Source organism: Pleurodeles waltl, chromosome 10 (assembly GCF_031143425.1).
Source record: "Pleurodeles waltl isolate 20211129_DDA chromosome 10, aPleWal1.hap1.20221129, whole genome shotgun sequence".
Classification (NCBI taxonomy): Eukaryota; Metazoa; Chordata; class Amphibia; order Caudata; family Salamandridae; genus Pleurodeles; species Pleurodeles waltl.
Window position 1 is genome coordinate 149,533,959 of NC_090449.1, and position 26,546 is coordinate 149,560,504.

The 26,546-nt window shown below is 46.1% G+C and overlaps 1 protein-coding gene across 1 annotated transcript in view; it reads right to left on the reverse strand.

Annotated features, from left to right (window-relative positions):
- The window catches only part of PLD6 (phospholipase D family member 6), a 96,113-nt gene that overhangs the window by 46,909 nt on the left and 22,658 nt on the right, over nucleotides 1-26,546 (reverse strand). The gene's annotated exons all lie outside the window — the stretch shown is intronic.

Sequence of the window (26,546 nt, forward strand, 5' to 3'; positions counted from 1 at the left end):
TCAACCCACCCTGCCAGCCCCGACCACTGGTTAAGAACCACTGATGTAGAAAGTGAACAAGACAGGGGAGAAGATCTGATGCCTTGTGAAATTATATAAAGGATCAAGCGCAATTCTTTGAAAATATACCATGTTTGTATTGTAATCTTCTTCAAAGGGAAACTCGTTAAAGTGGATTCATATATCTAATGATTTTAGGCAGCAGCAGGATATTTCCATGTTCTTGGAGGTGTCCAAATTATCCCGCCCCCTTTTTCACATTTTTCAATTCAACATGCAAGTTTCTTGTGAAGATGGAACAAAGTACTCCAAAGGCTTTGTTAGAGGCTTAAAGGAGTCTGTGCACACAGGAAGTAGCTACAGAGCCACAGGAGAGTCAGTGCATCATCCATTTTGGTCTTCATTTTTTGCAGCTATTGGATTAATAATGCTTGAGAATTTCAGCAGCCAACCCATACCTGCAATTGAAGAACAATATTTTTCCAGCACTCCAATAGTGGTTACAGTGGTTACACGGGGGCTGTCTGTGAAGGAACTTTATTTGACTATTCCAAATTCAGTGCCCAGGGGAAAATAAACTCTTGGGTTTGCCAAACCTTTAGGCATCACCAAGTGTTCTGTCACACGGACGCCTTCACACAGACCTCATAATTAGGCCTCACAACATGCTATAGTACGTGGGTGCAATATAAAATTTTGTTGGCCACCGACCAAAGAGTCAAATTTAGGTCATCATACTTAGACCCTAAAGACCTTCAGAGTTATCATCCTCTTGCATTCCAAAAGTGATTGGTCCATGTAAGCCAACCATAAGCAAAAGGTCTGCAACCCAAAGTATATTATGAGGCCCATTCACAAAAGCATTTAGGAGTGCGTATGTCCTCACAAATGCTATTCACTAATGTCCAGTCAAAGATCTCTGCCTACGCCTCCATATCACTTATGCGCAGAGTTCTCCACTATGAGACCAAACGACTCTGCGTGTGGTGGTCTCGCTTCCTGGTGTAAATTTGAAAAGTTGGTAAATAGGGTCTAGATACTACTAAATGGGTGGAGTTAAGATAAAGATAAGTAACAGCATGGGTAAGCACATGCAAACACCGTGGGTCACCGATACAACAGTAAATTAGTTGCTATTCACCAAAGTTATGACTACCTCCATGTCAGTAGCCATGGCAAAACTGACCAAACTGATTGAAAGCTACTCCAGCCAAGCCTTGAAGTCACACACCACATATTGTCACTAACTGGTACTATAAGGTACTCTCACAGAAATCATGAAGGCGGGCAATATCACTAAGACAACACAGGGAAAGTTGTATCAAGTAATACATGATATTTTCATTACTGAAGGGAAAGAACTGCTTGATAAACTACGGTCAGGAAGGAAACTGTTTTACATTGATGCACGTCCTAGTGGCTACAAAGAACATACAACAGACATGGAAAGGTTTTGGGCCAAATTTAGATTTAAAAAGAAGGTGAACATAAGAAAACATGGACATAGCACTGGAGGCGAATCAAGAAACATAAGTGATAAGGCTGGATCCCAAAGCTGATCGACCATTTAAGTTGTTAATGGAGGAACAACACTCTGAACCTGGACCTAGAAAAAAATGTCTACAAGCGTTTAAGGAATACTTGTGTAAATTGTGTGGTTTTAAACACAAAATTAATCTTAAACAGCATGATGCAAGATTAGGCAACATTGGAGAAATGTACCACTGATTAAATTTAGAGGGATACATTAAAGAATATATTCCAGAGAAACATAACTGACCTAATTATTAGTTTAGACTGGTTGTCAACAGTAGTATTTTCACTAAAAAGTCCTGGGGAGTTAACACTATGAATAGAACTCATTTGCTTGAATTATGCTATATAGGTACAGTTTTCTTCTTCCGAACCTGCAAGAGTTGCTGGTTTCAGTAACAGGGGATAAAGTATTCTCAACTATAGACCTTACTGGAGCATACAGCCAATGTGACTTGGGTGAGAGTTAAAAATATTGTTCTGCGTTTGTAACACCTGAAGGGAATTCCACTGTAAGACAATGGAGTTTGGACTAGCATCCGCTTCAGCTTTTTAAGAATAAAGAGTAGGATACTGGAGGACTTAGTGGAGCAGAAGACTTCCAAGTCAACATCTTGGTTTGGGAAAAGCAAAGCAGAGTAAGATGAAAACTTAAGGAGAGTTTTAGCCGCATTACAACAGAGCAGCTTGACAGTCAAGCTAAATAAGTGCAAATCTGGTCAAAAGGAAGTTGAGCATTTAGGTAATATAATAACCAAGGAAGAGGTTCAACTGAAGCCTGAGCATGTGCTTGCAATTTTAAAAACACCGGAACCTGTTACAAGAGAACAATTACTACCATTTATAGGGTTCACTTAATTTTCCGGCCAGGTTCCTAGAAAAACTATGCTAGCAAAAGAGAACTATGACAATTTTTCCAAAAAAATATGAAAATTGTTCAGAACCTTGAATAAAAGGAGTTTCTCAAGTTGATCAGAAAGGAAATTGTGTTGGTGCCTTGTTTGAGGCCATTTGTGATACGGAGGAATGTAGGATAGCAATGCACAGCGCTCAAAAAATCATAAACATTTTACTAGACCTCCAGGTCGAGTAATTTAAATAATTTACTCAACCTAACTGTAATGTACTTGACCTGTAAACGGGTCTCAAATTGTGTGATCCTAGGCAAATAGTTTACAGAGTCGCCTTTTTCTTAATCCTCACATATGATTGCACCTTCAAATATGTGAGTTCAGCATTTCTGCAGTACAAAAAAACCTCTTTTGTTTGATTAAGTAGACTAAAGTTTGCTACATGGATCACAAGAATCTAGCCCACATACCCATGAGGTCTAGTCCATATAACCTAGGACTTCTTTTAATTTACTAACAACACTGCCTCAGGGCAGGAGTGTTTCTCAGTTTGTTTGAACACTCAATTTTAATAAATATATTTGTAAACCATGATGTGGTAACATATTGTCATCTACACACAATAACTGTCCAAGAAATGTCCAAAAACCTCTACCCTAACTTGCAATTGTGCTGATAAATCTTTACAGTGTATTAAGAATCTGTGAAAATTGGGCTTCAGAAAACATATCCTTTGCACATCAACATGTAAAGTATTCTGATTTCTTTTAATCCTATCAAAATATTTTTTCATCACACAGAAATATAAAAAAAGGGGCTTTCACAAATACTGAAATATATTTTGAAATGTTTGCACAGTTGACTTAGTTATTTAAATGTTGTGTGTTAGGAAAAACCTGACACCCTATATATCCTTTTATTTTACATTCTAAGCAGCAGGACACACAGTTCACCTTAAAAAGTCCTGGAACTCTGGAATCAGAAGGAAAATTTATTGTAAGAAAAACTGAATTTTGACCTCTGTCTGTTAACACAGAGCAAATGTGACATAAGAACAAGATTTAAAGGCATCTTTTACTGCCCTTCCACTTTTCAACTGAACAGCACACCTCAGTGTCAACTCACCAGAAGGGAGGAGAGTAAGTATTAAAAATAGCTCGACCTGATCAAATAATACTCGCCAAGCCAATGCGAGTGGTCGAGTGGATTTTCGAGTCCTGAATAATGCAAATGAGCAGGTAAAGCTCAGGTGCAGTACTGTAATAGAGCTAAGGGAAGGAGGGATGGATGGTGTCTTATGTATCCATGAATATATTTTCTATCAAAATGTATTATTCTTTAATCAAACATAAACTGGTGGTATGCACATGAGCAGCTATTCACTTCAGAATGTATGTGTGGGGCACATGGTTCACTTTTAGGACTGACTATATGCCGTTAGCAAATATGTCAGCTCCTTAGGGTTGGAAGATGACTAAAGGCCAGGCTTGCAAGCCTAGTTTTGAAGTTGCAGACTCACAACATTAAAGTGGAATACATGGAAACTGAATAGACAAGCTGATGGGTTGTCCATGTTTTCCCTCAGCAGTAGATGTGGGATGATGAAGTTGTGTTGGAGTGTTATATTTCATTGATTGGATAGAGTAGGTGGCTTAACTAAGGATCGTGACTGAAAGGTGTAATAAAGAAATTGAATACTGCTTTGAACAAACACCACACAATGGTGGTCATTATGATCCTGGCGGTGTGGCCCGCCACATAATGAACCTTAAGAGGGCCGCCATAAGCGGCCCTCACTCACCGCCAGGCTGCCTCTGTCAAGCAGCCTGCCGGCAGTCAGAATAATTATCCGACAGGGCAGCGGTGCTGCTCCTCGGATAATGATCCCTAAGCCTCCAGCCTTTCCTTGGCGGGTTTCCCCGCCAGGGAAAGGCTGCCGGTGGAAGGGGTGCACTGGGGCACCACTGCACTGTCCAGGCACTTGGCATGGGCATTGCAGGGGTCCCTGTGCAGGGCCCCATTGTGCAGGTCACTGCCCAATTTCGGGCAGTGATCTGTGCGACGGGTGCAGTTGCACCCACCGCACAGAGGCATTGGCGGCGGCGAGGTGGTTGTGGAGCCGCCGTCAATGTCCCGGCCAGGCATTCCTGTGGGCCAGCGGGTGGAAACAATGTTTCCGTATTAACATTCCTGTGGGCTGGCGGGGATCCGAGGGCGCTGGCGGTCAGTAGTATGACCTCCAGCATGAACACAGCGGTTTCAACCGTGTGTTCATAAAGAGGGACAATATTTGGTGAGAGAATGGCCTAACAAGGAGTTTGGAAAAGGAAACAAAGTTATGGAGCTTGACAGATTCAAGATGAGGGGTGGCTTGATGGGTTCGAGATGAGGGGTGATGAACTTAGGAAGGACACTGCAATCAGTGGCGACTCCTCTTTCAAGGCAGAGGAGTGTCTCCCACCTCCAACCTGCCCTGCTCCAAGTGTAGACATTTTATTACAAAGCTCTGAACAGCAAGGCCATTCCTGCTGATTGGAAGAAGGCAGAACTCAGCCTAAAGTCTAACATGCGCATGTCAGTTTGGATGGCTGTCTTGCAACAGCTAGCTTAACGTACACTTCAGATCTCTCCAACTCAAGCTGTGTTAAGACAGCTGGGTGGAGACACAGGCCTCAAATCTCAAAAGGAGCACTAGAATATCATGCTCCAACAAATCCTGGAGTTTCTTTCATGCTGTATACTATTATAAAGAGCATGAGAGCAGCTCCTGGATTGCGCTCTGCTCTGAGCCACTGCACTCGGAGAAACTACAATGAGGTAAGGAAATGTTACAATTTTTAACATTTAATTATATAAATCAACAAGTGTTTGTTTCTGTCTTATCAAAACATTTAATGTGACATCTTACATAAGTAGTAGTGCCTCATTGTTACCCAAACTGAGGAAAGTGAAAACAAGCTGTTCCCAATAGAAGGTGTTACTTATGTGAGGCTGGACAACACACTCCAAATTCTCTTGTGCATCATAACACTGTACACTACAGCTGAAATGTAAAGGAATCAACAATATAAAATGCCTAAAGATGTTAAAAGAATGCTCTCCAGCCTCAGCGCTTGCCTGAGCATATTACCCCAGTGACGCAGTAAGTGAAACACGCACTACGTGCTGCAAACAATGGCAACCTCCCTCTGCAGGACTTTAACAGTAAACGATCGGTTTTATCATCTTGAGTCCCATTGTTTCCAGTAGTACATCTTTATACAGAAGAACTGCTATGATCCAGGCAAATAACACACCACGTATATTGTATATTACAACTGGATCCAAAGTAGTAAAAGCCTGTCTTCATAGTTTTAAGGATTCTCAAAAGTTAAAAAAGACTTAAAAATGTGGTTTTCCCTAATACAGGTGAACAAACGTAGTTACTTCGATGTTTTCACCGAGGAATACCAGCCTGGGAAAAAAGAGATGAAAGTTCAGACATCTAGGCAATAGCCTCACGGCATGACAGTTACCCCATAATAGTGGCCATATAGATATTAGTGGTTTCTAAATTTTCTCATTGATGTACTTTCCTCTAGGTAAGACTGCTTTAAAATTTGAGATACTTATAGCGTGACGTAAATTAGGCAAAATAAAGGTGTCACTTAATACCAATGTATCTATTACATAATATTGTGGGGGAGCTGGACAGGAGGTAAAATATGATTTGTACCAATAGTGTAATCTTTGACTCTGGCAATGCAATGCATGAATAAAGAGATATAAAAAGACGTGTTTGTACAATAAAATATGTCAGTAACGCCAAAACCGCAGTGTTGCATGGCCGGTAATTTAGGACTGTATAATGATTTGATATGGCTTGGAGTACATGCTAGTACACATTGTCCTCATATAAACATACTAGAAGGTGTTGGGGCAACTAGCCAGAAACTTAAGAGGGGGAGGGAGATTGGGGTGGGCGCTAACATTTGAAACAACTGGGGTGGAGGTCTCTTCAGTGTCCAAGTTAAAATTATGCATGGGTACTTTTTCTTAATCTTGCATACTTGCATTTCCTAAATGTGTCAGCTATTTCCTGGATTTGGTTTCCGCATTTTTTATGCAGCATATTACACTTGTACCGTCTGCATACTTTGAACTACGTTGCAGCACATTTTTATAATGGGCTACAATTAAGAGCTCTGGAACTGAGGCTAAAGACACTGACTGTTTCTCACAGAGTCTGTCAGTGGGTCAAAAAGGTGTTCAGAATACATGGCCATCCAATCCTTGGCCTATCTGCAGACGGAAAGTGGTCATGTATTCCAGTTGTAATTGTGATTCTGTGCAAATGGGGGTGTTGGGAGTACACACTTTTCAACATAATGGAATTGCTGCACTACTTCTCCTGCACCTGTCAGCTCCCTTTGACACAATTGACTATGGCACCCTAATACAAAGACTATGAAACCGGCTTTGAGGGGCCTGCTCTCAACGGCATCACATTCTACCTTCAAAACAGAACATCTGTCATCCATACTCCTCCTTTCTCGTCTCAACCCTACTTCACAAAAGCAATCATTTCACCCATGCTTTTCAACATCTACATGACGTCATTATCGGGAATGATCAATTAATTTCAACTCACATGCTACAACAATGCATACGGCTCACAAATACTCCTTAAACCAGAAGGCCCCAAAGACATTGGAAAGTCACAAGTTTTCACTTGTGTCAGAGGCGTTGATCAGTGGATGACATGGAACCTTCTCAAACTGAATTTTTTCAAAACAGAAAATCTCACATGTGGCAATTGGAAAAATTATAACCCACACTACGCCTGGTCTGGTGATCTGGGACCACCTCCTAAAGTACCTACAGAAGTAAGGAACCTTGGAATTACCATGGACTCCAAGTTAACAACGAATGCTCAAGCAGACAAATTAGCAAGACCAAGCTTCATTGCCATGAAAACTCTGCAACGCATCTTCCCCCACCTCGGATTTCCACACAAGGTGCAAGCTACTATCTCTCTTGAACTATCTAAACTGGATTACGCCAATGCCCTTTACCATGGATCATCTCTATCTACTAAGAAAAAACAACAACACATACAGGACTTGGCTGCCACACTAGTCTTACATATAAAGCCACAAGCCCACATCTCCCCTGCCTTTAGGGCCCTACATTGGTTACCAGTTGGCAGAAGATCCACCTTCAAGCTGCTTTGTATCACCCACAAAGCAATATATGGAATAGGACCACTTTTCATCGGGAATAAAATCAAAAAATACATTCAACAAAGAAACCTCCGGTCAAGATTGGTACCCAGCCTCCAAACACCACCATAGAAGAAACAGACAATAGGTGGTACACCCTTCTCTGTTCAGGCAGCCAAACTACAGAATTCATTACCCCCAAATGTAAGATCCACGGATAACTATCTTATCTTCAGAAGACTACTCAAGTGTTGATCCTTCGTATATAACCACCATACTCAAACAGCAATGAACTGCACATCCCTGTGTATGTAAACATTTATATGTTTATGTGTATTAGGGGCGTGGAATTTAATAAAATACCTACTTGTCCATGGGACAGGTTGCTTTTTGAATCTTCTTGTCCTGAAAAAAAATCTACTTGTCCCTTTGGTGCCAGCAAATTATGGCAGCAATCTCATTATATAAGAGCTCTGATAATAGCTTCTCAGGTTATGCCTGGGCTAATACTTTAGTAGGGCTTGAATGCTAGTAATGTCAAGCCCTATCATAGCAATTTCCTTATTTTGCCACATTTACACAGATCTACATACTGGAGTTGGAGTAAGCAGTAAGAAATAATTCCAGGGCCGGAATGCCTTTGCGTTTGTGAAAACCTACTAACTAGCATGCTTTGAGGATTTTCACCAGCTCTTCTCATCTTTTTCCATATTGAGATATTGAGAAAGGTTGAAGATTTACTTCTGACAATGGCAGAAGTAGAAGTTATTCTAGGGTTTGGAACAAAGTGGTTGTAGGGAAAGTGAACTTGTTAACGCTCAATAGATTTCCACATTAGCAAATCTACACAATCAAATCTGCTCATGCTAAAATACAGTTCACAAATGTTTTCTAGGTGGACAATTTCTTGGTCTACTTCTGTAAATTCTAGTGAATTCATGAAAGCCACTAATGCAAAGACATATACCATGGGTGCACTTTCTTTAAGAACTGGACCCTCAATTAGGTCTGGCATTAACTAAGACATGATTTTATTAAAAGTCTATTTGTCTCTCTATGCATCTGTAGGCTGGCTTAACTGTGAGTGGCACCATTCTGCTCTCCCACAAGGAGCATTTTGGCACACAAAGTAGTTTTGTTCAGGGCCAGGAACTACTGTGGCAATGTGAAGTTTTTCAGACCCCAAAACTTTTTTGTTGTTGTTTTTTTGCCAATGTTTGTTACAATTGTGAGGGCCTGGGGGGGCGCGGCTACGCGACGAATGGCGTAGGAAGCAGGGCCCCGGTGCTCCGGGACCCACGGCCTCTTTGGAACCCCATTACTCCATTTTGCAAGAGGGTAGACACCAGGGGGTTGCTCACGGAGCCCCCGCTACCGCGGTGCCTCCTCCGGTCGAGCAGCCACACGCAGAGAGAGGCAGAGAGAGGCAGGCGACTGCAGCAGGAGCCGCGAGGTGAGGTTGACCGCCTGCAAAATAGCGGCCTCCAAATCAAAATGCCCGGCGGACGCGGGACACTTGAAGAAATACCCATGGAGCATGAGAGCAGCTGATGAGGCAAGTCTGGGGGCCTTGGAGCTGCCGGACTCCCACGGATCTGAGGCTGAGGGCGGCTGGGCTGCGGGGCGTGCCCGGAGGGAGGCAGAGTGACGCTTGGCTCCAACAGTGCCCCCCGGGGTCGGCACCTGAGAAGCGACCTTCCCGCTCGGCGGCAGAGGAGAAGAATTGGAGAAGGGCCCTGTTGGGGGCCTGGCCGGCCTGGGCCATCGCATGTCAGTTTATACAGGCCGGGGGACCTGCAGACGGAGTTGGGCAGGACTGGGGCACCACACGTTGAGTGCTCCAGAGGCCGTGAGGACAGACTGGGTCTGGAGACCCCTCCAGGTAATGTCTGGCGCGGAATAGCAACGTCGCCGCAGGGGCCGATCGAGGAGGCCTGGGTGGGGGGAAAAGGGGGGCTGGTGCAGCGGAGACCCCAGACCTGGAGATGATGTTGGACACAAGGGGTCTGATAGGAGCCCCCTTCCTCCGTGGGGACCTACAGGTACGCAGCTGGGAGGAGTAGGGGCTCTGCAGATGATAAGAGTCTCATGGGGGCACTGCCCGTCTCCCTGGGGGCGTGGGAGAGGAGGCGCTTGAAAAGGGACAGAGGCAGTATCGGGATCGTCAGAACACACAAAAGATGAGACCTCAGATCCGATCTTGCAACTCAGCAGGGCACGCATATAGGAGTAAGCACAGGTGAAGTCCCCGACTGCAAATGGAGGAGCAAATGGTAGAGTGGGGCTCTGAGAAACACCACTGAGAAATACACACCTGTGTGGATGGCTGCCATCAGAGGTAGCAGGGGGCTGAACCTACGGAAGAAGTGTGGTGATGCAGCTCTGGGGGCCCCTGGCTGACACTGGGGCGACTTTCCACCACTTGGCAGGGGCTCTCTGTCCTTGGAAGACCCGGGAGACATGCAGAGACGACTCGGGAGCAGATGAGACTGGATCAGATCCCACCGGCAAGAGGAACCTGAGAGACGGCTATCGTCTGTAACACAAGACCATTCACGAGCTCAAGGAGGGTGCTAACTTTCTACCAGAGGGGGCACCCAAACAGCGCACTTCCCACTCCCACCGCATAACATGGGAAAGGCCCTCAAGAAAAGAGATTAGGAGCTGGCGGCCCCCGGCGTATGGGGGCAACCAATGTTGAGATGGACCAGGCACTACCAGTGACATCGGCAGTATCAACCACAGCACCTACACTGCAGAGGTCCTACAGGCCATAGCGGCATTTCGTACAGCATTGGAGGTCAAAATCAACATTTTAAGCATAGACCTGGGCCCCCTCCAAGATGATCATCGTCACCTAGCGGAGCGGGTCACGGTGACAGATCGAGAAATATCAGCAACAACTCCTGCCTTGGCACTTGCGGGTGGCCACCTGACATCCATTGAAGCTTGCTTAAAAACACTAGAAAATAGAACAGAAGATGCAGAGAATAGGGCACGACATAACAATATCAGAGAGGTGGGGCTTTCCGAAAAAGTTGGAAGACACGGACATGGTACACTATCTAGAAGCCTGGCTCAGGTCTGTAGTGGCTCCGGAGGGGCTCTCCCCCTATTTTGCACTGGAGGGGGCCAATAGGGTGCCTGCTAAATCACCACCCCAGGAGCTAGGCCGAGGACAGTGGTAGCAGGACTGCTCCACTTCAAGGATCGAGACTACCTTCTGCAACATACAAGGCTAAATGAGAACTTAATGGTGGAAAACAGCAGCGACAGAGAGCAGCTTTTGTGACAGTCAAGCGGAAATTTAGGGAATTGGAGATCTCTTATTCTATGCAGCTTCCTGCCCGGCTCCAGGTGGTTACCACAAGAGTGGAATTCTTTACCACACCGCAGGAAGCATGGTCTTGGCTGGAGCATATGCCTGACCTGGACCCGCCGGAGACTGTCAACAACTGGGCCTGGTCCACTCACCGCTGAGGAGGCGCAGGAGGAACGGCAGAGAGTGGTAGCGGCAGTCGCTTTGATGCGAGATTCATCACTAAGCAACTTGTCTCCAGCCCGAGAGATGATCAAAGAACAGACGGATTCGGACAGTGAGTCTGTGGCTTCAACCCACTCTAGTGTGATCCTCCCGGTGGTCACCCCGGGCACTTCGGATGAACTTATCTAAACGAATACCCGTCTGCTGTAGATGTGCTCATTCAATGAACCATTACACTCTTTCAGTAAGCGACTGCCACCAGTCGTCGAGAGGACAGATGTGTCTTACCCCCACGCCGTCTGCACGGAACTAGATGTAACTTGATTGCACTTGGATCCCGCATTGCAGCCATAAGAAGTGGGGGGGCGAGATGGGGTTGGGGGTTCCCTGGAGCCCACCGCTGTACAGCAACGGATCTAGCACCCCCTTGTAAATCGTAGCCTGAACGACAGACGGCATGAACAAGTTTGATCTCTGGTTGCTTAACTGTTTGGGCGAGAATGTCACACCTCTTGCCCTGGGGACTGGGAGTAGGGGTCAATGTTATTTGTGTTAGCTAGTGTTGCCTAGCTTTCTCCTATACCTACAGCGTTGTGCGAGCTGTTACCTCTAAGACGGGTAGGAAACCCCCATGATGGCTACCATATTATGCATTATTCCTCCAATGGTCACGTCACCGAAGATTAAGGTCCTAACCTGTAATGTTAGGGTGATGAGGTCCATGGCTAAGTGACAAAGTTTTTTCACACCTCACTAGGGGAGGAATCCATATAGCTCTGCTGCAGGAGAAGCACTTAGATGCTGTTGAGGGGAAGGCTCTTCAGCGGCGATGGAGGGGCCAGGTATACTATACTATACTATATATTCTGCATATGCCAGGGGGACGTTAGTGTGGATCAAGCACAGGGTCCCATATCAGTATGTCACATCCCTCATTGATCCTCGGGGGCAATATACTATAGCCATAGGTAAATTGGATGGGCGGGAAATAGTCCTGGGGAGCATATATAGTCCTAACAGAGACCAATCAAGTTTCCTAGCATCCCTTTCTGAGCGGCTGGCCCTACACTTTATAGGTTCCATACTGTTAGGAGGGTACTTTAACTGCATTTCAGACTCAACATTAGACAGATCACAACCCTGCTACCATTGTCCCCGACTAATCAGACGGCTTATCTATACCGCAACTGGCAAAGGGAGTGGAGCCTGATGGACTCCTGGCGTGCTCATCACTCGGGGCTCAGAGACTGCTCTTTTTATTCCCCATTCTATGATATTCATGTACGGCTGGACACATTCCTTTGCTCACCGGACGTGCATGAGACATTACAACTGTCCGAATATCTGTCCCGAACGATCTCAGATCATAACCCACTCCTACTGACAATGGGATCGGTCCATACCCTGACACCGATACCTATATGGCGACTCCAGCCTGCACAGTTGGAGGATCAGACTTTCTCAGACACCATGGGTATTTCTATAAATGATTACTTTGAGACAAATAAGGGATTGACACACTCGAAACTGATAGAATGGGATGCATTCAAGGCAGTGATTAGAGTGTGGTGCATCTCCGCAACCAAGGGGGAACACCAGGCACTGCTTCACGACATAGCACAAGCAGAAGGGGAGCTACGCTTACTTGAACAAAAGAAACCAGAGGACCCAGATCTGCAGAAAGCGCTTCTCACCGCCCGGGAAAACACACTTGTAGCAATCGAGAGACTTCGCTGTTATGACTATTAAGCATATATAGCATGTACACACACGGAAGGAGACTGGTCCAGTTCCCTTCTGGCTTGGTTGGCTTGATTGGAGTACATACCCAGGCACACAGTGATGCACTGGCTGTCTCTTGCTATCGAGCCATTAGCCTATATAGCTAGAAAGGGAAATGCATATCAAGGACTCGTAGTGGCGGGTCATACCCATTACATCGCACTCTATGCTGACGATCTTCTCCTTTTTTTAGGAAACGCAGGGGACGCACTGCATGGGATCTTTTAGATACGTTCGGCTCTATATCCAGGCTCCAAGTGAACTGGCAAAAGTCTAGCCTATTCCCAGTAACGGGAGGCAGAGCAGCCCCTCCGGACCTTGACAATCTGACCTGGGAACCACGATGCTTGGCCTACTTAGTAGTCCACGTTAATCATAGCCGGACGAACTTGCTAGAGGGGAACAAAGAGCGGGCGATATGAGGCCTTCGCACTGCTATGACCTTCTGGGCATCCCTCCCACTGGCAATGGCAGGGCGAGTTGCGCTCCTGAAAATGACATCCCTATCTCGCTTGCTATACTTCTTCTCCACCCTCCCGTTGTGGATCCCGAGATCCTATTTTAAGGAACTAAACTCAATGGTGGTCGGCGTCTTATGGGGGACTGGTAGACAACGTCTGGCCCTCAATGTACTACAAAGACCGCTTGCAGAGGGTGGACTGGCCATTCCCGATTTTGAATCCTACTACTTGGCAGGGTAGTTACAGTGGCTGACCCGCTGGATGGCTGCCGCACAATGCCTGACACGGAGCCCACCCCTTTTACCCCAGATCTTCCTTTGTTGGCTAGGTTGGTCCTACAGCCCCCCAACTGTGACTTGTTCCAACAAACTGAAGGTCATACATAAATGCTGGGCATGCTGTCTTCGCCGCTCTAAGTGTGGCAAACATTACGCATCAGAAATCCCCTTTCAGTGTTTACTGACGTTACCCCAAGGAGGGGACTGGAGGAGACTGGCGAGCTGGGAGGCGGCCGGGGTGGCGTCCGTAGGCACCTTCTACGAAGCTAACACGCAGCTACAGTTTGAAGACTTCCATAGTCGTTACGATCTCCCCCAGGCCACTTTTTACTTTATAGAGCAGTCACCGAAGCTATTGTAGTGCACTGGCAAGTTGGGCGAGCAGAACCATCCTTGTCCGAGGTGTGTGAATATCTGACGTCTGCCACTGGCAAATATAAAGCTGTGACCTGCCTTTACAAGAAAATACGGAAAACAATATGCACACTGCTTACAAATCTTAAACAGAAGTGGGAAGTAGACCTAGGCACCGCAATCACAGATGAAGACTGGGAGATCTTGGCCTGGACCCCAAGGGTCTCACGGAATGCCTGCTTCAAGCTTATAAACATATATGTCCTACATAGGGCCTACCTGACACCAGGGAGACTTTGGAGACACTTTGGGGTGGAAGAAGTAAAATTCCCAAGATGTGGGGAGGTAGAGGCAGAATTTCTTCACACGTTTTAGACTTGCCAGAATGTGAAGGGGTTTTGGGGAGCTGTTAATAATTCATTAACCGATGTGCTAGAACAAGAGGTTCCCAATGACCCCAGACAGGATATAGACATACGACCTGCAGTAGAGTGACTAATCAGTTGGGAGAATTAGCTCTGTTGCTGGCTATAAGAGAAATAGCAATGAATTGGAAGGTGCCTCACGCCCCCGGGAGGAGATGTGGAGAAGGGAGGTGCTGAAATGGGCATGAGCTCAGGAGATAGTGCAGTACTGGGAGGCTAGAAGAGGTCAGAGAATGGCAGAGAGGGCAAGAGCCTGAGGCACACTGGTATATGATTGGGACCGACTGAGAGAAGCACCTCAAGATGAGACACTGTCCCCTTAAGGAAGAGATACTGACATTTCCTACAAGAGCCTGGAGACTAATTCCCCAGCACTTAACATAGACACGGTGGTAAGAGGAGAGGGGAAGAGGACGAAACATGACTGGGAGACGCTCATCACAGCGATATGAACTCTGAATTTGGAGATATCCAGAAATAGCTAGGCACACAAGAGGGAGGGAGGTGGGAGGAGGGTTCAACTGCCTACATGGGAGACCCACCCTTAAGAGATGAGCACCTACGAACTACGCACCACTAGACTACAAGCAGGTGATGTGACTTATAGGCACCGAAAACACTGTTGATTACGATTCTATGCTGCGTGAACAGTTGCTATAATTGTACTATGGTTATGGATACTGCAATCTATGAGTGCACAAATAATTGTTATGAAATGACAATGGTGTGAGGGTGGTGCACCCAAGGTACACATAACTTTACTTTGTTAAGTTTCAAAACTAATAAAATGTGGTTAAAAAAAACAATTGTGAGGGATTGGCAGCTCCCACAACAATAACGTGTTACAAAAACCAAGACACACATTAACAAAACCAAGACGGACAACCAATGTTGGATTGGTTGGCTTTGCCAGTGCTTTTTTATTTCCATGTTTCCCATAATCTTGTTGAAAACGGTTACACTGATTTTCCATTATCAATATTTTTTGGAAATGCTAACATGCATCAGCACATTTTACTTAATAAAGCTTCAAAGAAAGAGTACCTACAATTTCACAGTAATTTACCAAAATATAATTTTTTTTCTACTTGCATTTTTCCTGAACATTTTATTTTGAAAGCAAAGGATCATCAGTCTTGCTTACAAGCTTCTGCAGACATTTGCGTCTAATCAGAGAGCATTCTGGGAGCATTACACATAGCCTCATCTTGTTAAACTTTTCAAATATGTGTGTACACTTTTGTTTTGTTTTTACTGGAACCACTGTCAGAATTGCAGTATTTACACAGAGCGCTCACCCTAATAATAAAGGCTTTGCATTAATAAACCATAAATACAAGTTCAAACAGCATTAATATCCAGACACAAATATTACCTCAACTGCAGACAGTTCCCTTCCCTGTAAACTGTCAACCAAAGGGCTTGTACTACAGGGTGTTGGACCTACTTGTCCCAAGGACAAAATAAACATGAAAACTTGTTCTCCTTGACCCCGACCAATATGTCCTCAGCGTTGGGCTATAGGAATTCCACAAACCTGCTTTCTGGACCACAATAAATGAAATTCTGATCCCAGGTAATGGCTGACTTATACAGTGACTGAGTACCATCCTCATTCATGTAACAGAGGTTTCCAGAATGTTTGGTGTTTTTGTGCTGACCGTGCTGAATAATAATCAGAATTATAGTATCTCTCATGTAAGGCTGCTCATAATTTGACCAAAGCCATACGCGCAAAAAGCAAGGGGAACCTAATTACCTTTGAGGCACATTTCTTGTCTAAGAGGATCAAATTATGAAATACCATAATTTTGCTTTCTAGCATTGAAGGACCTAGTATCTAACAGTCAGCCTCTAGCCTTTTTCTTTTATCCGCTTGGGTTAAATATTCACACACTTTCTTTGGCTCTGGTGAATACTGTTGCACTTATGTTGTTTTTGTGTTATGATTCAAATCCCTACCCAACCAAATTATCATCAGAACAGAGGTAACTGCCATATTTCTAAAATAGGTTGGGATTAACCCCTTCAGCACCATGGACGAGCAGGTCTCGTCCTCGGCTACGGTGCTCATGTGCCGAGGACGAGGCCATGCCATCGCTGGTGATTACTGCCACCGACGGCGGTGCGGTCTGCACCGCCATGTTCAAAGTGAGGGCCTGGTTTTGGTAGGTTTTCCTAGATGGCTGCTGAGCCCAGGACCAAAAACGCAGGTGCCCCCCTTGCAAAAACAGACAGTTTTGTTAGATAATTTTGATGTGTCCATGTTGTGTTTTGGACGGACTCTTCCCTATCACGAGCACTATGCCTACCCACACAAGTGGGGTACCATTTTTATAGGGAGATGTTGGGGAATGCTGGGTGGAAGGAAGTGTGTGGGTCCCCTAAGATTCCAGAACTTTGCAGCACCGAAATGTGAGGGAAAGGTGTTTTTTAGCCACGTTTTGAGTTTTGCAAAGGATTTTGGTAACAGAACCCAGTGAGAGCCCCAAAGGTCACCCCATTCTTGATTCCCCTAGGTGTCTAGTTTAAAAAAATGCACAGGTTTGCTAGGTTTCGGTAGGTGCCGGCTGGGCCAGAGGTCAAAATCCACCGCTAGGCACTTTCCAAAAAGCAGGTCAGATTTCAATGTAAAAATGTGATGTGTCCATGTTGCGTTTTGGGGCGTTTCCTGTCGCGGGCACTAGGCCTACCCACACAAGTGAGGTACCATTTTTATCGGGAGACTTGGAGGAACACAGAATAGAGGAACAAGTGTTAATGCCCATTGTCATTCTCTACATTTTTTCTTTTCATATGTAAGACTTTGTATAGAAAGAAGTCTATTTGAGAAATGCCCTGTAATTCACATGCTACTATGGGGACCCCCGAATTCAGAGATGTGAAAATAACCACTGCTTCTCAAAACCTTTTCTTGTGCCCATTTTGGAACTACAAAGGTTTCTTTGATACCTATTTTTCACTCTCTAATTTACCAAATAAACTGCTGTATACCCGGTATACAATGAAATCCCATTGCAAGAAGCAGCCCATTTATTGGCTCCGGGTACCTAGGGTTCTTGAACCTAGAAGCCCTATATATCCCCGCAGCCAGAATAGTCCAGCAGTTGTAATGGTATACTGCTTTCAAAAATTTGCCATAGCTGGGAAAAGTATAGAAGAAAACCTGGACAGAAATGGCTGGTTTTTATCAACTCAATTTCAATATTTTGTTTATTTCAGCTGTTACTTTCTATAGGAAAACCTTGAAGGATCTACACAAATGACCCCTTGCTGAATTTAGAATTTTGACTAATTTTTTTAGAAATGTTTAGCTCCCCATGATATCCAGTGGTATCACACCCATGTCTGTCACTAACTGGAAGGAGGCTGAAAGAGCAAAAATAGTAAAAATGGGATGTGTCCCAGTAAAATGCCAAAATTGTGTTGGAAAATGTGGTTTTCTGATTCAAGTCTGCCTGTTCCTGAAAGCTGGAAAGGTGGTGATTTTAGCACCACAAACCCTTTATCGATGCCATTTTGCAGGGAAACAACCATATGCTTTCTTCTGAAGCCATTCTTTCTCATTTTTCCGCCAAAAAAACTAAATGTTAGCTGTATTTTGGCTAATTTCTTGGTCTCCTCCAGAGGAACCCACAAACTCTGGGTACCTTTAGAATCCGTAGGATGCTAGAAAAAAAGGACACACATTTGGTATGAATAGCTTGTGTGAACAAAAGGTTATGAGGGTCTAAGCGCAAACTACCCCAAATAGCCACAAAAAAGGCTCGGCACAGGAGGGGGAAAGAAAGGCCTGGCAGAGAAAGGGTTAAAGATGAGAACCTGAAGAAATCTACAATTCTGTCTGCCAAGCCTTAATACTGATTATGGTTTTAGTATTAGAATTGTTTAGACCTTGGAAAATTGGATACATTATTTCATCTCTACCAGTGCACTGCTACAATGTTTGGATCAGATTTGCATACTTCTTAAGTGCTCCCCCACTACATAATTACCTAATCTTTCCAACTCAAAACTATGGAATAAGTGGAGTGGCCTCCCAGTGAAGAACTGTACATACAATGCAGAGTGTCAGACTCATTTGTAGCTCTGAATGTTGATGCAGAAAGACGTGACCCACTAGTCTCCCTACCTATCGACATTGCTGAACGTTTCTAAGACGGTGCTTGGCGCTGCTGGCAAAGATGGTGGAAGGTCATCAGGAATATGAGAGGGCACACAGTTTTGTAGTCACACAGGTTGTCTTGTCAAATTAAGGTTACCTCAGATTTTCTGCAGTCTCTCACGAGTGACAACTTGTTTTTATACTAAACAGAACACAAGACTACTGTTACTCTTGGCTCTTACATCAATGTAAAACACTTTGTTTTTTCATGTACATTGATTTTGCATGAATGCTAACATTGTACAGCAAATGACAAGTATATTTTGTCTAGTAACTGATGCACTATGGCAGTGGTTCCCAACCTGTGGTCCGGGGACCCCTGGGGGTCCGCAAAGCTTCCTCAGGGGCTCAGCGCCTTCTTAGAAAATTAAATAATATTAACAGATTAGGTCCCCTGCTATCAGTAAATACTCAGTGGGGGGGGGTCCCTGGATTCCAATAAAGTTTCATTGGGGGTCCTGGCTCCAGTAATGATAAAGTGGGGGTCCACAGAAGTCAAAAGGTTGGGAACCACTGCACTATGGTAAACATCCAACATATCAAAGGCACGTTACCTTTATATTCCCAGGGCCAACAATACTGTCACAAGATTAGTGTTGTTGATACCATCAACCCAATTCCTCACAAGTCTGCGCTGGGAGATGTCAAATACTTCCAAGAATGCAAAGAAATTCTCTTAAGTGGCACGCAGAAGGAATTTTAATAAGTGCTGCAAATGGAATACTTCTGGGAAGAAGCTTTCAAAGTCTGGCTTGCAGATGATCTTGACTAGAGAGCCAGGAACACAGGTGAAAAGCCCAAGCAGAAGCTTCCTTTCATCCACAGGGATTAAAGCAAAGTACCTTGTCGTGCCCTGGATGTTTCATTTATAGACAGCAGTATCCCTAAATACTTCAGTCGACTAAAAAATCCTGCTGGAGATCCTTGAATCCTGAGATCCTCTAATACTGCACTAGATCCTCAAATCCAACTGTAGCCTGCAACATATGTGACATGGGACATGAAGTCCCAGCTTTTTGCGTGCCTGCCTAGGCACAGGATTGAACCTGCTGGTGGGAGGAGGTTGCATTTGGGAGGCACACATGTGACAACTACAATCCAGTGGTAACTAAATATCATAACATCTACTTTTTAACCTATGTTTGCAAACACTTTGGTTTCATTAGGGTTCTACTGCTGATCCCAAATTAGGAACAATAAACATCTGATATAATGCTAACTGGGGAATCTTGAACCAACCATAACATCAACATTGTGATAAACTGGGTTGTTAGTTGTGGTGGAGGTGGGGGGGGGGGGGTGTAGTGCCTCCTTTGACATGGCTAAGCCCCGCTTTTTGTCTGGTATTTGCTGTGGTTTCAAAGTTGTTAGTGTCTGTGGCCCTTGCTAACCAGGTTCCCTGGGCCAGATCTCTTTCCCAAAACTGTTGAGATGCATTGCCACAATTGACAACACCTTTAGTTGACACTATAAGTCCCTCATTAATAGTACTTATATACCCAGGACATGGGGTACTAAGAGTAGGCCCCTGGGGGCAGCAGCACAGATTGTGCCACCATCAGGGACCATGCATTCAAGTGCACCCAACATTGCCATTGCAGGCTGAGTGTCCTGGTTCAATCCTAAAATGCAAAACTGACATGGGACACAGCCTGTGTGACCTTTCTACCACTGCATGCAATATAGATAAGCAACCCCTCTGGCAGGCCTTCCAGCCCTAAGGCAGGGTGCACTATAATGCATGTATGGGCATGGATGCATGAGCAATATGCCCCTACAATGTCCTTGCCAAACCTGGGATATAATGAGTGAACAGAGCAGCTTTTTTACATGCCTTTGCTGGACACTGGTCTGTACGAGTTTCACAGCTACCTGATGGCCACTCTGAACCCTGGGCTGTTTGGCATCTAATAACTCAGAACAATAAATCCAAACTGGCACCAGCATTGGATATATTGGAAAATGTACCTAGGGACCACGTTAGAGGTGACCCCTGGAAACGTTTACTAATCCTAGCATGATTGCTGGCCGATCACAACCAGCCTGCCACCACCAGACAAGATTCTAGAACCCTGGGGTGAGAGCCTTTTCTCTCTGGGTTCAAAAAACAAAGCTCATCCTGGGAAGAGGTGTTCCGCCTCCTGCCCCAGGAATGTGTGCTGCCCTGCCAGCAAGCTTCAAAGGGCTTGCCACCCTTGAAACTTGACTCCCAGCCCTTCTGCTAGCAGTAGATGGCCGCTCCCATTGGAAACCCCCACTTTTGGCAGGAACAACAACAGGAAAATGCACAAAGGACAGGAGGAGTGGCCACCACCAGTCTGCACCACCCCCTAAGGTGTAGCATGCAAGGTGACCCCTCCATTTCATTTTCCTCCACCTTGCATGGTAGGATTATAGCGTTTCAGAGATAGGAAAGTGACCTCTGCCCACAGGAAGTGACACATAGTGGGTGTAGCCACCCTCAGGTAGATGACACATTAGTCACTACTAGGGCCTCCCCTCAACGCCCACTAAATACAGTATTTAGTGGGCACCCATTGGCCTGCAGATCAGATCCCAAAGAAACTAGAAGGCCAGAAACAAAGACCCAGGGCTCGAGAACTGCAATCCTGCTGCACAAAGAAAAAGGCGCCAACCCCTGCCTGCTCACCCAGGACTTGACAATCACCTCTGAGGGGTTGCATAGACATCAGATGGACTCTACAAAACCCCAGAGGACCTCCACCCTTCTGAAAATTAGCAAAGATGTCTCTCCAGAGTGAAGGAATCACTCACTGCAACAAAAAAGCAAAAAACAGCAAAGTCCAGTTCAGTGACTGGCTGCTGCCCAAGGATCTGGACACAGCAGCCGGACCAAATTCCACCCAATGACCCGAAGGACAAATCTTGCAGGTGTGCTAAGTTTGGTGGCACTGCGACCTCCAACATCGGACACCAAGAGGAAATGTCCACTCCGGACTCTCTGAGGACCAGAAGCAAGTTCCAGTCGGGGGACTTCAGGACATGTAAGAAACACCCCATAGAGTGGTCCTGCTGACCTGAAATTCAACCTCAAAGTGACCTGCCTCTTGCTTCCAAGGGCATCTTTGCGCACAGCAACTGTGCTCACCTATCTGCTCTGCACCCAGCCTCCCTGGGCCCTGCACCAGAGAAACCATCTGTAAGGGTCCCCCTCCCTTTGCGACCTCTACACTCCAACGGGATCCACCGGACTCCCCTTGAAGTCTACCTGTGCAGGGCTTTTCCAAGTGGTTCCCCCTCAGTGGTCCTGCACCAGCTCCAAGGACTTTACAGCAGCTGCTCCTGCCAAAACCAGGAGCCACCGGAACTTCCCAGCTGCTCCCCAGGACATCTTGACGACCTCGACCCAAAAATGAAAGGAGACATTGGTAAACACATTGCCTGATTTTATATGTATTTTAAAAATTTTCTCCCGTTGATTCCTATGGTGCATAATTACGGACAAAAAGACTATTTTTGCTCAACTTTGAAAAATCATAACTTAAAAAATACCCGATTTTGATGATCTTAGTCTTAAAACTTTTTATAAAAATCCAAAGTATTTTTGTAAATTGGTCTTGAGTTATTCTTTTGAGTGTGTGTCCACATTTATTGATACTGCGAGTACAACAAATGCTTAGCACTTCTCCAAGATTGGCCTAACTGACTGACCAAGCACCATAAAAATTAGAGCATTGAGGGGTGGCGTGGCCAAGGCGTCAAGATGGCGGTCGCACTTTAGTAGTGCTCCGGACCCCTCCGTCATCCACCTCAAGTAGGGAAAGGCCATCTGTTCTCATCGGTGCTGCGATCGCTCCCTGAGGGTCCCGCTGTCTCGCCCCCACACAAGTGGCGAACTTTCCGACCCTCCCCGGCCCTGATATTGAACAATCCGGACAGAATTGCCACAGGCCAAGATAGCGACTAGAGTGTTAGGCTGGGAGACGGGATACCCAGAGCGAGCAATCGGCGGCAGCCCGGAGCACCTGGGTGCCTGGCAGTGGGTCCCCGGTGTTGGGAGGCGTGCCCGGTGATCTGGGGTGCGGCGCCTGGGGTCGACCTGAAGGGGGTCCCCTCCTATCACCTCCCCCTATTGGCATTGCTCTGCTGCCGGCAGAGACTGAGGAAGGGGGGGAATTCCCCCTTGGCCTGGGATCGGGACCAGAGCCGGGTGACACCCCGGTGGCGGGGAAACCTGAAACCGGGCGGAGAAGCGGCATCCGGCGGGGGTGCAGTCTCCGGCCCGGGATCGTGACTGGGGTCATGTGGTGCCCCGGCAGAGTGGAGACGGCACCCGATGGTGGAACACAGAAAGGGCCGGACGAGATTATACAGCTTTGCAAAAGACCCTGAAAGATGAGCCGCCGCTGGGGACCAAAATGCGGGGATAAAACGGGATATGCTGAAAACGGCGCCCTTGCGCGAGACCGGGCACCCTCGCAGTCGGAGCTCATGGATCCGGCATAAGGCCCAGGCACTGAGAAGCGGGGCAGCGGTTTGGATTGGAGGCCCCCCCCATAAATAAAGAAAAGAGAATCCGCAGGCCACCTAAGATGAAGGGACAGCCGGATCATCACAGAGAGTCACCTTGAGGAGAAGTATGAGATGGGAAGAAGGCCATAAAATGCTGTGAGCGCATGGAAAATAGGGCGCAGAACCAAAGCCACAAGGTGAGGAGGCATCTGCACCTCACAATCTCTCCCCCAGTTTGCTCTCTCACCGGGAGGAAGACCCAACTCCAAAATCATTGCACTGCATATCCAAGGGGCAGACCTTCCTCGCCTCCATTCCTCCTCCTGCGAATCTCTTCTCTTCTTGCTCTGGCCTCACGGTCCCCCTCAAATACAAAAGAGACTAGACCCAAGATCACTTTTGGAAATAATTCAAAATACCACAGAACTGAAAGTTGACCCGAACAACAATAAGGATATAATCTAGACACTAAAACACTATAACTTTCTAAAGCTCTGAACCTGTCTATCTGATCTGGACTACGTAGAGGGACACAGCGGACAAGTACTGAATCCACAAGAGAATATCGTTTGGCCTTCAAATAAAACAAGACAACTTCATCAAAACACATGACCGGCTAAGCATTGCAGCCCTTGTGAGCTCAAAACCAACACCAAACACCATGGGCAAAGACAAATCTACCAAACAGGCAACGGCACAAACTCGCATAGACCAGTTTACTACAGGTGCGACGGGCCCCCGGTCGGAAGACCAGACCCCAAACGAGGGCGGCGAACCGCGGACAACATCTGGCGACTTGGCAGCGATCCTTTAGGCGATCATGGCCTCCCAAGTGGCGGTCGAATCCAAAATCGGAGAGGTTAGGGTTGATGTCGCCCTGGTCAGACAAGACCTTCGTAACGCCACGGCCCGAATCACAGAAGCCGAATCCAGAATCTCCACAACAGAGGATGGGATAGCTGTTCTCGAAACCCAGGTCTCATTGCTAACTACGCGCACATCGGAACTACACAGGAGAGCCAAAGATGCCGAGAACAGATCTAGACGCAACAACCTCCGCATGGTAGGGCTCCCTGAAACCACCGCAGAATCATCCCTAGCCACCCACCTGGAGGAATGGTTCAAAACCTGGGTACCCACAGACCGCCTCACACCATGGTTCACGACTGAAAAGGCCCACAGATCGCTGCGGGCCAGACCCCAGCCCGGGTCTCCACCCCGACAGGTAACAATCCGCCTCTTTAATTTTAAAGACAGAGATATGGTGTTGCAAGAGGCACGCTCCACAGGAGAGCTTATCTATAATGGGACCAAAGTCCTCCTTTTCCCAGACTACACATATGAAGTCCAACAATAACGCCGGTCATTCATTGAAGTAAAACAAAAACTAAGATCTATGGATATCCAATACCACCTCCTGTTTCCAGCGAGACTCTGGGTGATCTATAATAGTAAGACACACTTCTTTGAACAACCAGACACAGCCTGGACGTGGTTGACAGAAGAGATCCCACTGAATGTAGACAAACCAGGACGAAGGCCGCCCCCCAAAACAATGCCAACCCACTCAAAAGGGCGACCGCCCGGCCGGCGCCGGCACACGCGCTCACAGCGACGAAAGGACAGACATGGATCTCGCTCGAGCTCCCCTATGGGGACCTGCCGACCGGGACCGAGGGAATCACGGACTCCCGAAAACTCTGTAAATACTCCTGAAAACCAGAGTCCACAGAATGCCACCCGATCACAACGGGACACACCTGAAGACACAGATTTATCCCACAGCCGACTCTATGAACCCACAAACCGAAAACGGCTCTGAGGGGGGAAATTGAACCGATGAGTAAAATCAAGGCTTAACTTGAACACCTACTAACTGATCATTATACATTCTTCGATGACCCGACATTATGGAAGGGTCCACCGCCACCATTACCACAACCCACCAGTTGAAAACCACCTCACCAGTTATAGAAGAGAGGTGTCATATATATATGGGCGACAGATGCTTCTGGGGGGAAGTATGGGGAGGGGAGGGATTTGGGGGGCAAAGGGGTTCAGGCCTAGTTTCCAAGGCCACTGTTTAATCGGTTCTGTTAATGCAATGTTCATGTTTATATTTGTTAATTAACACGAAAGCAAGGGTTTTAAAAATACTATTGACACATTGGGGCGCAAGATCAGCTAAAGGGAAAGCAAGAAGTAGGCTCCCCAAAAATGCATGTCTCCATAACTAAAAACAAGGACAGCCATTGTGAAACCCTACTCAAAACCACCCATCCACCATGAGCCAGACACAGATTATTTCATGGAATGTTAATGGTCTCCTTGACAAAATCAAACGCACCGCAATATTCTCATATATACAGAGATATCGACCAGAAATACTTATGCTGCAAGAAACGCACCTGCTAGGTGATAACTGTCCCTTTCTGGCCCGCCGTGGGTTTGATAGAGTGTATCATGCAGGATTTACACGCGGATCACGAGGGGTAGCTATATTATTACGCCGCACGTTCCCCATGACACACATCCAGGTAAGGAGAGACAAACAAGGTCGATACATAGCCCTCACCGGCAAAATTGAAGGAGCCACAATCAATATAATCAGTGTCTACACTCCCCCGTCCTTGATCAGCAATCAGGGATGTGGAATTCCTATCGCCTGACGCCCGGGACATCTTGTTTGGGGTCAAGGGCAACAAGTTTTTATGTTTACTTTGTCCTTGGGACAAGTAGGCCCAACCCCCTGCAGCACAAACCCTTTGGCTGCCTGTTTACAGAGAGTTGAACTCTGCAGTTGAGGTAATGTGTTTCCAAAAGATAATGCTGTTCGAACTTGTATTTATGGTTCATTATTTGAAAGCCTTCATTATTAGGGTGCGTGCTGTAAATAAATGTTTTAAGGTCACACTTCACTACTGACGTTGGTTCCAGTACAAAAAAAAAAAAACGTGTACACACATGTTTGAAAAGTTTAGGCTAAGAGGCTAAGTATAATGCTCCCAGAATGCTCTCTGATTATATGCAAATGAAGTGTCATTTAGTAAAATGTGTTGATGCATGCTAGTATTTCCCAAAAATATTTCTAATGGAAAATCAGTGTAACCATTTTCAACACGATTATGGGAAGCATGAAAATAAACAAACACGGACAAAGCCAACTGATCTGACATACTTTTATAAGTCTTTTAGTTTCATCAATGCGTGTCTTGTTTTGACATGGCTTTTGTAACACTTTATTGTTGTGGGAGCTACCAGGCCCTCAACATTGTAACAAACATTGGCAAAACCCCCCCAAAAAGTTTTTGAACTCTTAAAGCACACGTTGCCACCAGCGGCATAACAAAGGCCCCGCAGCCGCCCTCCAGGGGGCCCCGTCAGCACAGCACCTGCCCTGAGTGAGTCTGGAGAGGAGGCTCCTCCATGTTCTTTGCAAAGGGGCACCCTCCAGTTTCGTTACGTCACTGATTGCCACTGTAGTTCCTGACACTGAACAAAACTACTTTGTGTGGCAATATGCTCCTTGTGGAAGAGCA